Source organism: Rhopalosiphum padi, chromosome 3 (genome assembly GCF_020882245.1).
Source record: "Rhopalosiphum padi isolate XX-2018 chromosome 3, ASM2088224v1, whole genome shotgun sequence".
In the NCBI taxonomy this organism is placed as follows: Eukaryota; Metazoa; Arthropoda; class Insecta; order Hemiptera; family Aphididae; genus Rhopalosiphum; species Rhopalosiphum padi.
Window position 1 is genome coordinate 42,443,467 of NC_083599.1, and position 16,065 is coordinate 42,459,531.

The window sequence follows — 16,065 nt, forward strand, 5'->3', positions numbered from 1 at the left end:
TAACTGTTTATAAAACACTCAATTCTCAAGTTAATCTCTTGAAACCTGGACCACTATATTAATAAAATGATTATAATTTATTATTATTAACTTCTATAGATATTATGTAAGCTGATTCTTCATAAACACTATAAAACATGATTTTGTATGATAATTTTGACGAATATTAAAAAATCATTTTTTTTAACTGTTTATAAAACACACAATCTCAAGTTAATCTCTTGAAACCTGGACCTCTATATTAAGAAAATGATTCTAATTTATTATTATTAACTTGCATACATTTGATTTAAGCAGGTACTTCATAAAAACTATAAAACATGATTTTATATGATATTTTTGACGAATAATATATATTTATTTTTTGAACTGCTTATAAAACACACAATTCTCAAGTTAATCTCTTGAAACCTGGACCACTATATTAATAAAATGATTATAATTTATTATTATTAACTTCTATAGATATCATGTAAGCTGATGCTTCATAAACACTATAAGACATGAGTTTATATGATAAGTTTTAGAAATATTATGAATACCTATTTTAATCTGCTTATAAAACAGTCAAAAATTAAATGTATACACCAACAGAGGGCGTGAGCGTCGCCGTAGTAGGGACGACATCCGTCGGCCGAATCGCCTCAGAAAGAAACTAGATAGTTGTGTGGCGTTCACCGTACTGCTGTGTATCGTAACGGGTCGTTGTATTTACTTAGATTTTGAGTCTACTCGTTATTTATTAATTAAGATTTTTGATATTATAAACGAATTGCTCATATTTTATGCCCGAAGTTAACACAAGTAACTGTCTTGATCCTTGACTACTAGATCAAGAAAATGATTCTAATTTATAATTTTTAACTTTCATTTTTTTCATTTTACCTGATATTTTTACTTCATAAAAACTATAAAATATGATTTTATAAGTTAATTTTGACGAATAATACAACTTAACATTTTTTCGTATTGAAAAGGAGCGATTTTCAGTTGTACAAATGAATTCTTTAGTTACACTCATAATACATTTGAATTCCTTCTACAAACCATTCTGGTACATTTGTACTATCTTTTATGGCTTATCATAATTATTATTTATTATCATCTGTTATCTATGTTTTGCAGTTCTACATTCGTTTTTGTATTTAAGTTTCAATTGTAAATTCCTTTCATGTATTTTGTATAAAAATGAAGTTTGTCTGTTAGTTTATGTTTTGATAGTTTCCTTTTCTGAATTAATCAGTGTTGTCCACGTACTAGTTGTTATATAAAAATTGTCGTTCTCCTTATGGTATCTAGTAGTGACATTTTGTCCTCCAACCATTATACATATTTAACTTACTATTTTTTTTTAGATGGCTGTACACCAGATATACTCAGGACATATTGAAACATGAATTACCATTTCTACCACATGGGAAAGTTTCAACATCCTACGTTGAAAATGGACTGGACGATCCTGATAATAATAATAGTTTTATGCATAGTACGAGTAATGGATATTGAATATAATTGATAGTCAATTAATATTAGTGTAACAAAAAGTTAGTGTCATGAAATCCAGACCATTAGATTAAGTATATGATTCTTATTTACCATTACCAACTTCCATATATATCATATAAGCTGATACTTCATAAACACTATAAAACATGTTTTTATATGATTATTTTGACTCGTATTTTAAATTCATATTTTTAACTGCTTATAAAACAGTGAATTCTCAAGTTAGTGTCATGAAAGTCAGACCATTAGATTAAGAAAATTATTCTAATTTACCATTATTAACTAGCATATATTTCATTTAACCTGATACTTCAATAACGCTATAAAACATGATTTTATATGATAATTTTGACGAATAATATATATTTATTTTTTGAACTGCTTATAAAACACACAATTCTCAAGTTAATCTCTTGAAACCTGGACCACTATATTAATAAAATGATTATAATTTATTATTATTAACTTCTATAGATATTATGTAAGCTGATTCTTCATAAACACTATAAAACATGTTTTTATATGATTATTTTGACTCGTATTTAAAATTCATATTTTTAACTGCTTATAAAACAGTGAATTCTCAAGTTAGTGTCATGAAAGTCAGACCATTAGATTAAGAAAATTATTCTAATTTACCATTATTAACTAGCATACATTTCATTTAAGCTGATACTTCAATAACGCTATAAAACATGATTTTATATGATAATTTTGACGAATAATATATATTTATTTTTTGAACTGCTTATAAAACACTCAATTCTCAAGTTAATCTCTTGAAACCTGGACTACTATATTAATAAAATGATTATAATTTTTTATTATTAACTTGCATACATTTGATTTAAGCAGATTTTTCATAAACACTATAAAACATGATTTTATATGATAATTTTGACGAATAATATATATTTATTTTTTGAACTGCTTATAAAACACACAATTCTCAAGTTAATCTCTTGAAACCTGGACCATTATATTAAGAAAATGATTCTAATTTATTATTATTAACTTGCATACATTTGATTTAAGCAGATTTTTCATAAACACTATAAAACATGATTTTATATGATAATTTTGACGAATATTAAAAATTCATTTTTTTAACTGTTTATAAAACACTCAATTCTCAAGTTAATCTCTTGAAACCTGGACCACTATATTAATAAAATGATTATAATTTATTATTATTAACTTCTATAGATATTATGTAAGCTGATTCTTCATAAACACTATAAAACATGATTTTGTATGATAATTTTGACGAATATTAAAAAATCATTTTTTTTAACTGTTTATAAAACACACAATTCTCAAGTTAATCTCTTGAAACCTGGACCTCTATATTAAGAAAATGATTCTAATTTATTATTATTAACTTGCATACATTTGATTTAAGCAGGTACTTCATAAAAACTATAAAACATGATTTTATATGATATTTTTGACGAATAATATATATTTATTTTTTGAACTGCTTATAAAACACACAATTCTCAAGTTAATCTCTTGAAACCTGGACCACTATATTAATAAAATGATTATAATTTATTATTATTAACTTGCATACATTTGATTTAATCAGATTTTTCATAAACACTATAAAACATGATTTTATATGATAATTTTGACGAATAATATATATTTATTTTTTGAACTGCTTATAAAACACACAATTCTCAAGTTAATCTCTTGAAACCTGGACCACTATATTAAGAAAATGATTCTAATTTATTATTATTAACTTGCATACATTTGATTTAAGCAGATTTTTCATAAACACTATAAAACATGATTTTATATGATAATTTTGACGAATATTAAAAATTCATTTTTTTAACTGTTTATAAAACACTCAATTCTCAAGTTAATCTCTTGAAACCTGGACCACTATATTAAGAAAATGATTCTAATTTACCATTATTAATTTGCATACATTTCATTTAAGCTGATGCTTCATAAACACTATAAGACATGATTTTATATGATAATTTTGACGAATAATATATATTTATTTTTTGAACTGTTTATAAAACACACAATTCTCAAGTTAATCTCTTGAAACCTGGACACTATATTAGGAAAATGATTCTAATTTACCATTATTAACTTGCATACATTTCATTTAAGCAGATACTTCATATACTCTATAAGACATGAGTTTATATGATAAGTTTTAGAAATATTATGAATACCTATTTTAATCTGCTTATAAAACAGTCAAAAATTAAATGTATACACCAACAGAGGGCGTGAGCGTCGCCGTAGTAGGGACGACATCCGTCGGCCGAATCGCCTCAGAAAGAAACTAGATAGTTGTGTGGCGTTCACCGTACTGCTGTGTATCGTAACGGGTCGTTGTATTTACTTAGATTTTGAGTCTACTCGTTATTTATTAATTAAGATTTTTGATATTATAAACGAATTGCTCATATTTTATGCCCGAAGTTAACACAAGTAACTGTCTTGATCCTTGACTACTAGATCAAGAAAATGATTCTAATTTATAATTTTTAACTTTCATTTTTTTCATTTTACCTGATATTTTTACTTCATAAAAACTATAAAATATGATTTTATAAGTTAATTTTGACGAATAATACAACTTAACATTTTTTCGTATTGAAAAGGAGCGATTTTCAGTTGTACAAATGTATTCTTTAGTTACACTCATAATACATTTGAATTCCTTCTACAAACCATTCTGGTACATTTGTACTATCTTTTATGGCTTATCATAATTATTATTTATTATCATCTGTTATCTATGTTTTGCAGTTCTACATTCGTTTTTGTATTTAAGTTTCAATTGTAAATTCCTTTCATGTATTTTGTATAAAAATGAAGTTTGTCTGTTAGTTTATGTTTTGATAGTTTCCTTTTCTGAATTAATCAGTGTTGTCCACGTACTAGTTGTTATATAAAAATTGTCGTTCTCCTTATGGTATCTAGTAGTGACATTTTGTCCTCCAACCATTATACATATTTAACTTACTATTTTTTTTTAGATGGCTGTACACCAGATATACTCAGGACATATTGAAACATGAATTACCATTTCTACCACATGGGAAAGTTTCAACATCCTACGTTGAAAATGGACTGGACGATCCTGATAATAATAATAGTTTTATGCATAGTACGAGTAATGGATATTGAATATAATTGATAGTCAATTAATATTAGTGTAACAAAAAGTTAGTGTCATGAAATCCAGACCATTAGATTAAGTATATGATTCTTATTTACCATTACCAACTTCCATATATATCATATAAGCTGATACTTCATAAACACTATAAAACATGTTTTTATATGATTATTTTGACTCGTATTTTAAATTCATATTTTTAACTGCTTATAAAACAGTGAATTCTCAAGTTAGTGTCATGAAAGTCAGACCATTAGATTAAGAAAATTATTCTAATTTACCATTATTAACTAGCATATATTTCATTTAACCTGATACTTCAATAACGCTATAAAACATGATTTTATATGATAATTTTGACGAATAATATATATTTATTTTTTGAACTGCTTATAAAACACACAATTCTCAAGTTAATCTCTTGAAACCTGGACCACTATATTAATAAAATGATTATAATTTATTATTATTAACTTCTATAGATATTATGTAAGCTGATTCTTCATAAACACTATAAAACATGTTTTTATATGATTATTTTGACTCGTATTTAAAATTCATATTTTTAACTGCTTATAAAACAGTGAATTCTCAAGTTAGTGTCATGAAAGTCAGACCATTAGATTAAGAAAATTATTCTAATTTACCATTATTAACTAGCATACATTTCATTTAAGCTGATACTTCAATAACGCTATAAAACATGATTTTATATGATAATTTTGACGAATAATATATATTTATTTTTTGAACTGCTTATAAAACACTCAATTCTCAAGTTAATCTCTTGAAACCTGGACTACTATATTAATAAAATGATTATAATTTTTTATTATTAACTTGCATACATTTGATTTAAGCAGATTTTTCATAAACACTATAAAACATGATTTTATATGATAATTTTGACGAATAATATATATTTATTTTTTGAACTGCTTATAAAACACACAATTCTCAAGTTAATCTCTTGAAACCTGGACCATTATATTAAGAAAATGATTCTAATTTATTATTATTAACTTGCATACATTTGATTTAAGCAGATTTTTCATAAACACTATAAAACATGATTTTATATGATAATTTTGACGAATATTAAAAATTCATTTTTTTAACTGTTTATAAAACACTCAATTCTCAAGTTAATCTCTTGAAACCTGGACCACTATATTAATAAAATGATTATAATTTATTATTATTAACTTCTATAGATATTATGTAAGCTGATTCTTCATAAACACTATAAAACATGATTTTGTATGATAATTTTGACGAATATTAAAAAATCATTTTTTTTAACTGTTTATAAAACACACAATTCTCAAGTTAATCTCTTGAAACCTGGACCTCTATATTAAGAAAATGATTCTAATTTATTATTATTAACTTGCATACATTTGATTTAAGCAGGTACTTCATAAAAACTATAAAACATGATTTTATATGATATTTTTGACGAATAATATATATTTATTTTTTGAACTGCTTATAAAACACACAATTCTCAAGTTAATCTCTTGAAACCTGGACCACTATATTAATAAAATGATTATAATTTATTATTATTAACTTGCATACATTTGATTTAATCAGATTTTTCATAAACACTATAAAACATGATTTTATATGATAATTTTGACGAATAATATATATTTATTTTTTGAACTGCTTATAAAACACACAATTCTCAAGTTAATCTCTTGAAACCTGGACCACTATATTAATAAAATGATTATAATTTATTATTATTAACTTCTATAGATATTATGTAAGCTGATTCTTCATAAACACTATAAAACATGATTTTGTATGATAATTTTGACGAATATTAAAAAATCATTTTTTTTAACTGTTTATAAAACACACAATTCTCAAGTTAATCTCTTGAAACCTGGACCTCTATATTAAGAAAATGATTCTAATTTATTATTATTAACTTGCATACATTTGATTTAAGCAGGTACTTCATAAAAACTATAAAACATGATTTTATATGATATTTTTGACGAATAATATATATTTATTTTTTGAACTGCTTATAAAACACACAATTCTCAAGTTAATCTCTTGAAACCTGGACACTATATTAGGAAAATGATTCTAATTTACCATTATTAACTTGCATACATTTCATTTAAGCAGATACTTCATATACTCTATAAGACATGAGTTTATATGATAAGTTTTAGAAATATTATGAATACCTATTTTAATCTGCTTATAAAACAGTCAAAAATTAAATGTATACACCAACAGAGGGCGTGAGCGTCGCCGTAGTAGGGACGACATCCGTCGGCCGAATCGCCTCAGAAAGAAACTAGATAGTTGTGTGGCGTTCACCGTACTGCTGTGTATCGTAACGGGTCGTTGTATTTACTTAGATTTTGAGTCTACTCGTTATTTATTAATTAAGATTTTTGATATTATAAACGAATTGCTCATATTTTATGCCCGAAGTTAACACAAGTAACTGTCTTGATCCTTGACTACTAGATCAAGAAAATGATTCTAATTTATAATTTTTAACTTTCATTTTTTTCATTTTACCTGATATTTTTACTTCATAAAAACTATAAAATATGATTTTATAAGTTAATTTTGACGAATAATACAACTTAACATTTTTTCGTATTGAAAAGGAGCGATTTTCAGTTGTACAAATGAATTCTTTAGTTACACTCATAATACATTTGAATTCCTTCTACAAACCATTCTGGTACATTTGTACTATCTTTTATGGCTTATCATAATTATTATTTATTATCATCTGTTATCTATGTTTTGCAGTTCTACATTCGTTTTTGTATTTGAGTTTCAACTGTAAATTGTTTTCAAGAATTTTGTAATAAAAATGAAGTTTGTCTGTTAGTTTATGTTTTGATTGTTTCCATTTAAAAAATTATTCAGTGTTGTCCACGTACTAGTTGTTATATAAAAATTGTTGTCCTCCTTACGGTGTCTAGTAGCGACATTTTATCCTCCAACCATTATACATATTTAACTTACTATTTTTTTTTTAGATGGCAGTACAGCAGATCATTCAATACATGCCGAGACATGAATTCACATTTCTACCACTATGCTAAATATCAATATCCTACGTTGAAAATGTACTAGACGATACTGCTAATAACAAGGGTTTTGTGCAACGTGCGTGTAATGGGTATTGAATTTAATTGATATTAAATTAATAGTAGTGTAACAAAAAGTCAGTGTCATGAAACCCTGACCATTAGATTATAAGCAAATGATTCTAATTTTCAATAATTGACATTCAAATATTACATTTAAGCTGATACTTCACAAACACAATAAAAAATGATTTAATATCATAATTTTGACATGATTTTACATGGTAATTTAAACAAATATTACAAAGTCATACTTTGAACTGCTTGTAAAACACTGTATTCTCAAGTTATTCTCCAACCACTATACATAATATTTAACTGACTATTTTTTATTTTTAGATGGCAGTACAGCAGATCACTCAATACATGCTGAGACATGAATTCACATTTCTACCACTATGCAAAACATCAACATCCTACGTTGGAAATGGACTAGACAGTACTGCTAATAATAATGGTTTTGTGCAACGTGCGCGTAATGGGTATTGAATTTAATTGATATTAAATTAATAGTAGTGTAACAAAGAGTCAGTGTCATGAAACTCTGATCATTAGATTATAAGCAAATGATTCTAACTTTCAATAATTGACATTCAAATATTACATTTAAGCTGATACTTCATAAACACAATAAAACATGATTTTACATGGTAATTTTAACAAATATTACAAAGTCATATTTTTAACTGTTTATAAAACACTCAATTCTCATGTTAGTGTCTAGAAACCTTGACTACTAAATTATGACAATGATTCTTATTGTATACGTTATACAAGTATTACAAACTCTTATTATTTTAATATTGAAAAGCAGCAATTTTATGTTAATGTACAAGTGTATTCTTTACTTATATTTTGTTTTACATTAAAACTCAACAAAACATTCTGGTAGATTTGTACTATCTGTTTTATTGCTAAGCATTATAATTATTTCTTTAACCATTATACGTATTTAACTGACTATTTGTGTTTTAGATGGCAGTACTGCAGATCACTGGAGGCATGCTGAGACATGAATTAACATTTCTATCACTTGGGAAAGTTACAACATTTTCCGTTGAAAATGGAATAGAAGGTACTGCTAATATTAATGGTTTTATGCAACGTGCGTGTAATGGGTATTGGATGTAATTGATATTCAATTAATAGTAGTGTTACAAAAAGTTAGTGTCATAAAACCCTAACCATTATATTAAGTAAATGGTTCTTATTTACCATTATTAACTTCCATATATTTCATTTAGGCTCATACTTGATAATAAACACTATAAAACGTGCTTATATATCATAATTTTGACTCATATTACAAATTCATATTTTTAGCTGCTCATAAAAATCTCAATTATCAAGTTAGTGTCATGAAACCTAGACAATTAGATTAAGTAAATGATTCTTATTTACCATTACTAACATCCATATTTGTCATTTAAGCTGATACTTCATAAACACTATAAAACATGTTTTTTATATGATAATATTGACTGATATTACAAATTCATACTTTGAACTGCCTGTAAAACACTGTATTCTCAACTTATTCTCCAACGGTTATACGTTATTAACTTACTACATTTTTTCAGATGGCAGTATATCAGATCAATCAAGGCATGCTGAGACACGAATTCACATTTCTACCACTAAGGAGAGTATCAACATCCTAGGTTGAAAATGGACTAGAAGATACTGATAATAATATTGGATTTATGCAATGGTTATTGAATATAATTGACACTAAATTAATAGCTGTGAAACAATTGAGATTTGTTAAATATCTGAATAAAATAATAGTAAACAACTTTAGCTTGTATTGTTTATTCTTAAATTTTACCTATGCTATAAATATATTTTGTTTTTACTATAATATTTAAATGATCATTATAAAACATTTATAAAACACTCAAATATTAAGTTCATGTTTAGAAGGTTGAACAATAGTTTAAGAAATTTACCATTATTGTCTTTCACGTGTTTCATTTAACCTGGTATTTTGAATACACTATAATACATGTTTTTATATGATAATTTTGACAAATTCCAATTTTAAACTGCTTATAAAACACTCAAAATTATTAAATGTATGCACCGACAGAGGGCGGTAGTGGGGACGACATCCGTCGGCCGATGCCCGATCGCCTCAGAGTAAAACTAGTTGGTTGTGTGCCGTTCGCCGGACGGCCTTTTGACATAATTGACGGTTGTTTTTACTTAGCTATTGGGTGTAGTTGTTGTTCATTTAATAAAGATTTTTGATATTATAAACGAATTGTTCATATTTTATGCCCGAAGTTAACACAAGTAAGTGTCTTGATCCTTGACTACTCTATTACGAAAATGATTCTAATTTATAATTTTTAACTTGCACATGTTTCATTTAACCTGATATTTTTACTTCATAAAAACCATAAAATATGATTTTACAAGTTAATTTTGACGAATAATACAAATTAATATTTTTAGATTCTGAACGGAGTGATGAATGTATTGATTTTACAACGATGTTTGTATTATTTTTGTGTCCGTCATCACTTTTTGGAGTAGTAATAATGCTTCGTTTTTGACTTCAGCCCCTCTTTGAAAAGACAAAATCGATTTTTTGATTTTGCTGCAAGTCAAAAACGAATCATTGTAAATACTTGAAATTTTCAACAAACGTTTATATTAGCGTTATCTATTTGCGATTAAATTTTCAAAATATTTTGACATTTTTTAAGCTACTTATAGATAATTGAGACTTATCGTAGTAAAAAATAAATCAAAAATCGTTAGTCACAATTATTGTTTATAAGCATTTAAAGTTCATATGTTTAGAAAATATATCAAAATCACGAAAATTTGCAAAGAATTTTGAAGTTGAAAATTCATAAAATCTTTGTGATTTATACTTAAGGTTGGATATACTAGGTTATCCATAAGTTTTCCTTCAAGTAACAGTAAAAAAATAAATCCATTGTCAATATAGAAAACATTTTATGTGCGTATGAAATATAATTTTTTACGAAATCGCGTAAAATAACGATATATTACAATTTAAATATAGGTAATAATATAATATATCCAACTAATTATCATTGACTGACAAATCATCTCCGTTCAGAATCGTTTTTCGTATACAATCCTACCCGTCGTTGCATTCAAATTTAACACATCCATTATAGTGACCAGTGACCTACTCACCATCTCTACTATACACCGGAGCGATACCCACTTTTTTCGTATTGAAAAGGAGCAAATTTTCGGTTGTACAAATAGTCACACTTATAATAGGTACATTTTATATTCTACAAAACATTCTGGTATATTTGTAGGTACTATCTTTTATGGCTTATCATAATTATTATTTCTTATCGTCTGTTATATAATATTATGTCTATATTTCCTATCATTTTGCAGTTTTACATTCGTATTTGTATTTGAGTTTCAACTGTAAATTGTTTTCAAGAATTTTGTAATAAAAATGAAGTTTGTCTGTTAGTTTATGTTTTGATTGTTTCCATTTAAAAAATTATTCAGTGTTGTCCACGTACTAGTTGTTATATAAAAATTGTTGTCCTCCTTACGGTGTCTAGTAGCGACATTTTATCCTCCAACCATTATACATATTTAACTTACTATTTTTTTTTTAGATGGCAGTACAGCAGATCATTCAATACATGCCGAGACATGAATTCACATTTCTACCACTATGCTAAATATCAATATCCTACGTTGAAAATGTACTAGACGATACTGCTAATAACAAGGGTTTTGTGCAACGTGCGTGTAATGGGTATTGAATTTAATTGATATTAAATTAATAGTAGTGTAACAAAAAGTCAGTGTCATGAAACCCTGACCATTAGATTATAAGCAAATGATTCTAATTTTCAATAATTGACATTCAAATATTACATTTAAGCTGATACTTCACAAACACAATAAAAAATGATTTAATATCATAATTTTGACATGATTTTACATGGTAATTTAAACAAATATTACAAAGTCATACTTTGAACTGCTTGTAAAACACTGTATTCTCAAGTTATTCTCCAACCACTATACATAATATTTAACTGACTATTTTTTATTTTTAGATGGCAGTACAGCAGATCACTCAATACATGCTGAGACATGAATTCACATTTCTACCACTATGCAAAACATCAACATCCTACGTTGGAAATGGACTAGACAGTACTGCTAATAATAATGGTTTTGTGCAACGTGCGCGTAATGGGTATTGAATTTAATTGATATTAAATTAATAGTAGTGTAACAAAGAGTCAGTGTCATGAAACTCTGATCATTAGATTATAAGCAAATGATTCTAACTTTCAATAATTGACATTCAAATATTACATTTAAGCTGATACTTCATAAACACAATAAAACATGATTTTACATGGTAATTTTAACAAATATTACAAAGTCATATTTTTAACTGTTTATAAAACACTCAATTCTCATGTTAGTGTCTAGAAACCTTGACTACTAAATTATGACAATGATTCTTATTGTATACGTTATACAAGTATTACAAACTCTTATTATTTTAATATTGAAAAGCAGCAATTTTATGTTAATGTACAAGTGTATTCTTTACTTATATTTTGTTTTACATTAAAACTCAACAAAACATTCTGGTAGATTTGTACTATCTGTTTTATTGCTAAGCATTATAATTATTTCTTTAACCATTATACGTATTTAACTGACTATTTGTGTTTTAGATGGCAGTACTGCAGATCACTGGAGGCATGCTGAGACATGAATTAACATTTCTATCACTTGGGAAAGTTACAACATTTTCCGTTGAAAATGGAATAGAAGGTACTGCTAATATTAATGGTTTTATGCAACGTGCGTGTAATGGGTATTGGATGTAATTGATATTCAATTAATAGTAGTGTTACAAAAAGTTAGTGTCATAAAACCCTAACCATTATATTAAGTAAATGGTTCTTATTTACCATTATTAACTTCCATATATTTCATTTAGGCTCATACTTGATAATAAACACTATAAAACGTGCTTATATATCATAATTTTGACTCATATTACAAATTCATATTTTTAGCTGCTCATAAAAATCTCAATTATCAAGTTAGTGTCATGAAACCTAGACAATTAGATTAAGTAAATGATTCTTATTTACCATTACTAACATCCATATTTGTCATTTAAGCTGATACTTCATAAACACTATAAAACATGTTTTTTATATGATAATATTGACTGATATTACAAATTCATACTTTGAACTGCCTGTAAAACACTGTATTCTCAACTTATTCTCCAACGGTTATACGTTATTAACTTACTACATTTTTTCAGATGGCAGTATATCAGATCAATCAAGGCATGCTGAGACACGAATTCACATTTCTACCACTAAGGAGAGTATCAACATCCTAGGTTGAAAATGGACTAGAAGATACTGATAATAATATTGGATTTATGCAATGGTTATTGAATATAATTGACACTAAATTAATAGCTGTGAAACAATTGAGATTTGTTAAATATCTGAATAAAATAATAGTAAACAACTTTAGCTTGTATTGTTTATTCTTAAATTTTACCTATGCTATAAATATATTTTGTTTTTACTATAATATTTAAATGATCATTATAAAACATTTATAAAACACTCAAATATTAAGTTCATGTTTAGAAGGTTGAACAATAGTTTAAGAAATTTACCATTATTGTCTTTCACGTGTTTCATTTAACCTGGTATTTTGAATACACTATAATACATGTTTTTATATGATAATTTTGACAAATTCCAATTTTAAACTGCTTATAAAACACTCAAAATTATTAAATGTATGCACCGACAGAGGGCGGTAGTGGGGACGACATCCGTCGGCCGATGCCCGATCGCCTCAGAGTAAAACTAGTTGGTTGTGTGCCGTTCGCCGGACGGCCTTTTGACATAATTGACGGTTGTTTTTACTTAGCTATTGGGTGTAGTTGTTGTTCATTTAATAAAGATTTTTGATATTATAAACGAATTGTTCATATTTTATGCCCGAAGTTAACACAAGTAAGTGTCTTGATCCTTGACTACTCTATTACGAAAATGATTCTAATTTATAATTTTTAACTTGCACATGTTTCATTTAACCTGATATTTTTACTTCATAAAAACCATAAAATATGATTTTACAAGTTAATTTTGACGAATAATACAAATTAATATTTTTAGATTCTGAACGGAGTGATGAATGTATTGATTTTACAACGATGTTTGTATTATTTTTGTGTCCGTCATCACTTTTTGGAGTAGTAATAATGCTTCGTTTTTGACTTCAGCCCCTCTTTGAAAAGACAAAATCGATTTTTTGATTTTGCTGCAAGTCAAAAACGAATCATTGTAAATACTTGAAATTTTCAACAAACGTTTATATTAGCGTTATCTATTTGCGATTAAATTTTCAAAATATTTTGACATTTTTTAAGCTACTTATAGATAATTGAGACTTATCGTAGTAAAAAATAAATCAAAAATCGTTAGTCACAATTATTGTTTATAAGCATTTAAAGTTCATATGTTTAGAAAATATATCAAAATCACGAAAATTTGCAAAGAATTTTGAAGTTGAAAATTCATAAAATCTTTGTGATTTATACTTAAGGTTGGATATACTAGGTTATCCATAAGTTTTCCTTCAAGTAACAGTAAAAAAATAAATCCATTGTCAATATAGAAAACATTTTATGTGCGTATGAAATATAATTTTTTACGAAATCGCGTAAAATAACGATATATTACAATTTAAATATAGGTAATAATATAATATATCCAACTAATTATCATTGACTGACAAATCATCTCCGTTCAGAATCGTTTTTCGTATACAATCCTACCCGTCGTTGCATTCAAATTTAACACATCCATTATAGTGACCAGTGACCTACTCACCATCTCTACTATACACCGGAGCGATACCCACTTTTTTCGTATTGAAAAGGAGCAAATTTTCGGTTGTACAAATAGTCACACTTATAATAGGTACATTTTATATTCTACAAAACATTCTGGTATATTTGTAGGTACTATCTTTTATGGCTTATCATAATTATTATTTCTTATCGTCTGTTATATAATATTATGTCTATATTTCCTATCATTTTGCAGTTTTACATTCGTATTTGTATTTGAGTTTCAACTGTAAATTGTTTTCAAGAATTTTGTAATAAAAATGAAGTTTGTCTGTTAGTTTATGTTTTGATTGTTTCCATTTAAAAAATTATTCAGTGTTGTCCACGTACTAGTTGTTATATAAAAATTGTTGTCCTCCTTACGGTGTCTAGTAGCGACATTTTATCCTCCAACCATTATACATATTTAACTTACTATTTTTTTTTTAGATGGCAGTACAGCAGATCATTCAATACATGCCGAGACATGAATTCACATTTCTACCACTATGCTAAATATCAATATCCTACGTTGAAAATGTACTAGACGATACTGCTAATAACAAGGGTTTTGTGCAACGTGCGTGTAATGGGTATTGAATTTAATTGATATTAAATTAATAGTAGTGTAACAAAAAGTCAGTGTCATGAAACCCTGACCATTAGATTATAAGCAAATGATTCTAATTTTCAATAATTGACATTCAAATATTACATTTAAGCTGATACTTCACAAACACAATAAAAAATGATTTAATATCATAATTTTGACATGATTTTACATGGTAATTTAAACAAATATTACAAAGTCATACTTTGAACTGCTTGTAAAACACTGTATTCTCAAGTTATTCTCCAACCACTATACATAATATTTAACTGACTATTTTTTATTTTTAGATGGCAGTACAGCAGATCACTCAATACATGCTGAGACATGAATTCACATTTCTACCACTATGCAAAACATCAACATCCTACGTTGGAAATGGACTAGACAGTACTGCTAATAATAATGGTTTTGTGCAACGTGCGCGTAATGGGTATTGAATTTAATTGATATTAAATTAATAGTAGTGTAACAAAGAGTCAGTGTCATGAAACTCTGATCATTAGATTATAAGCAAATGATTCTAACTTTCAATAATTGACATTCAAATATTACATTTAAGCTGATACTTCATAAACACAATAAAACATGATTTTACATGGTAATTTTAACAAATATTACAAAGTCATATTTTTAACTGTTTATAAAACACTCAATTCTCATGTTAGTGTCTAGAAACCTTGACTACTAAATTATGACAATGATTCTTATTGTATACGTTATACAAGTATTACAAACTCTTATTATTTTAATA

The 16,065-nt window shown here is 26.5% G+C and overlaps 1 long non-coding RNA gene across 13 annotated transcripts in view; it reads left to right on the forward strand.

Annotated features, from left to right (window-relative positions):
* Window positions 1–1,148: 1,148 nt before the first annotated feature.
* Window positions 1,149–16,065, forward strand: part of LOC132926935 (uncharacterized) — a 405,462-nt gene continuing 390,545 nt past the window's right edge. For 2 of the 13 annotated variants that reach the window (XR_009661568.1, XR_009661567.1), the window contains exons 1-9: window positions 7,445–7,826; window positions 8,134–8,276; window positions 8,770–8,869; window positions 9,375–9,505; window positions 11,418–11,560; window positions 11,868–12,010; window positions 12,504–12,603; window positions 13,109–13,239; window positions 15,152–15,294. This is a non-coding gene — a long non-coding RNA (uncharacterized LOC132926935). Of the gene's footprint in view, window positions 1,487–3,690; window positions 4,649–7,444; window positions 7,827–8,133; window positions 8,277–8,769; window positions 8,870–9,374; window positions 9,506–11,417; window positions 11,561–11,867; window positions 12,011–12,503; window positions 12,604–13,108; window positions 13,240–15,151; window positions 15,295–15,601; window positions 15,732–16,065 lie in introns of those variants that run through there. The other 11 variants (XR_009661574.1, XR_009661573.1, XR_009661564.1 and 8 more) reach the window with 11 other exon arrangements.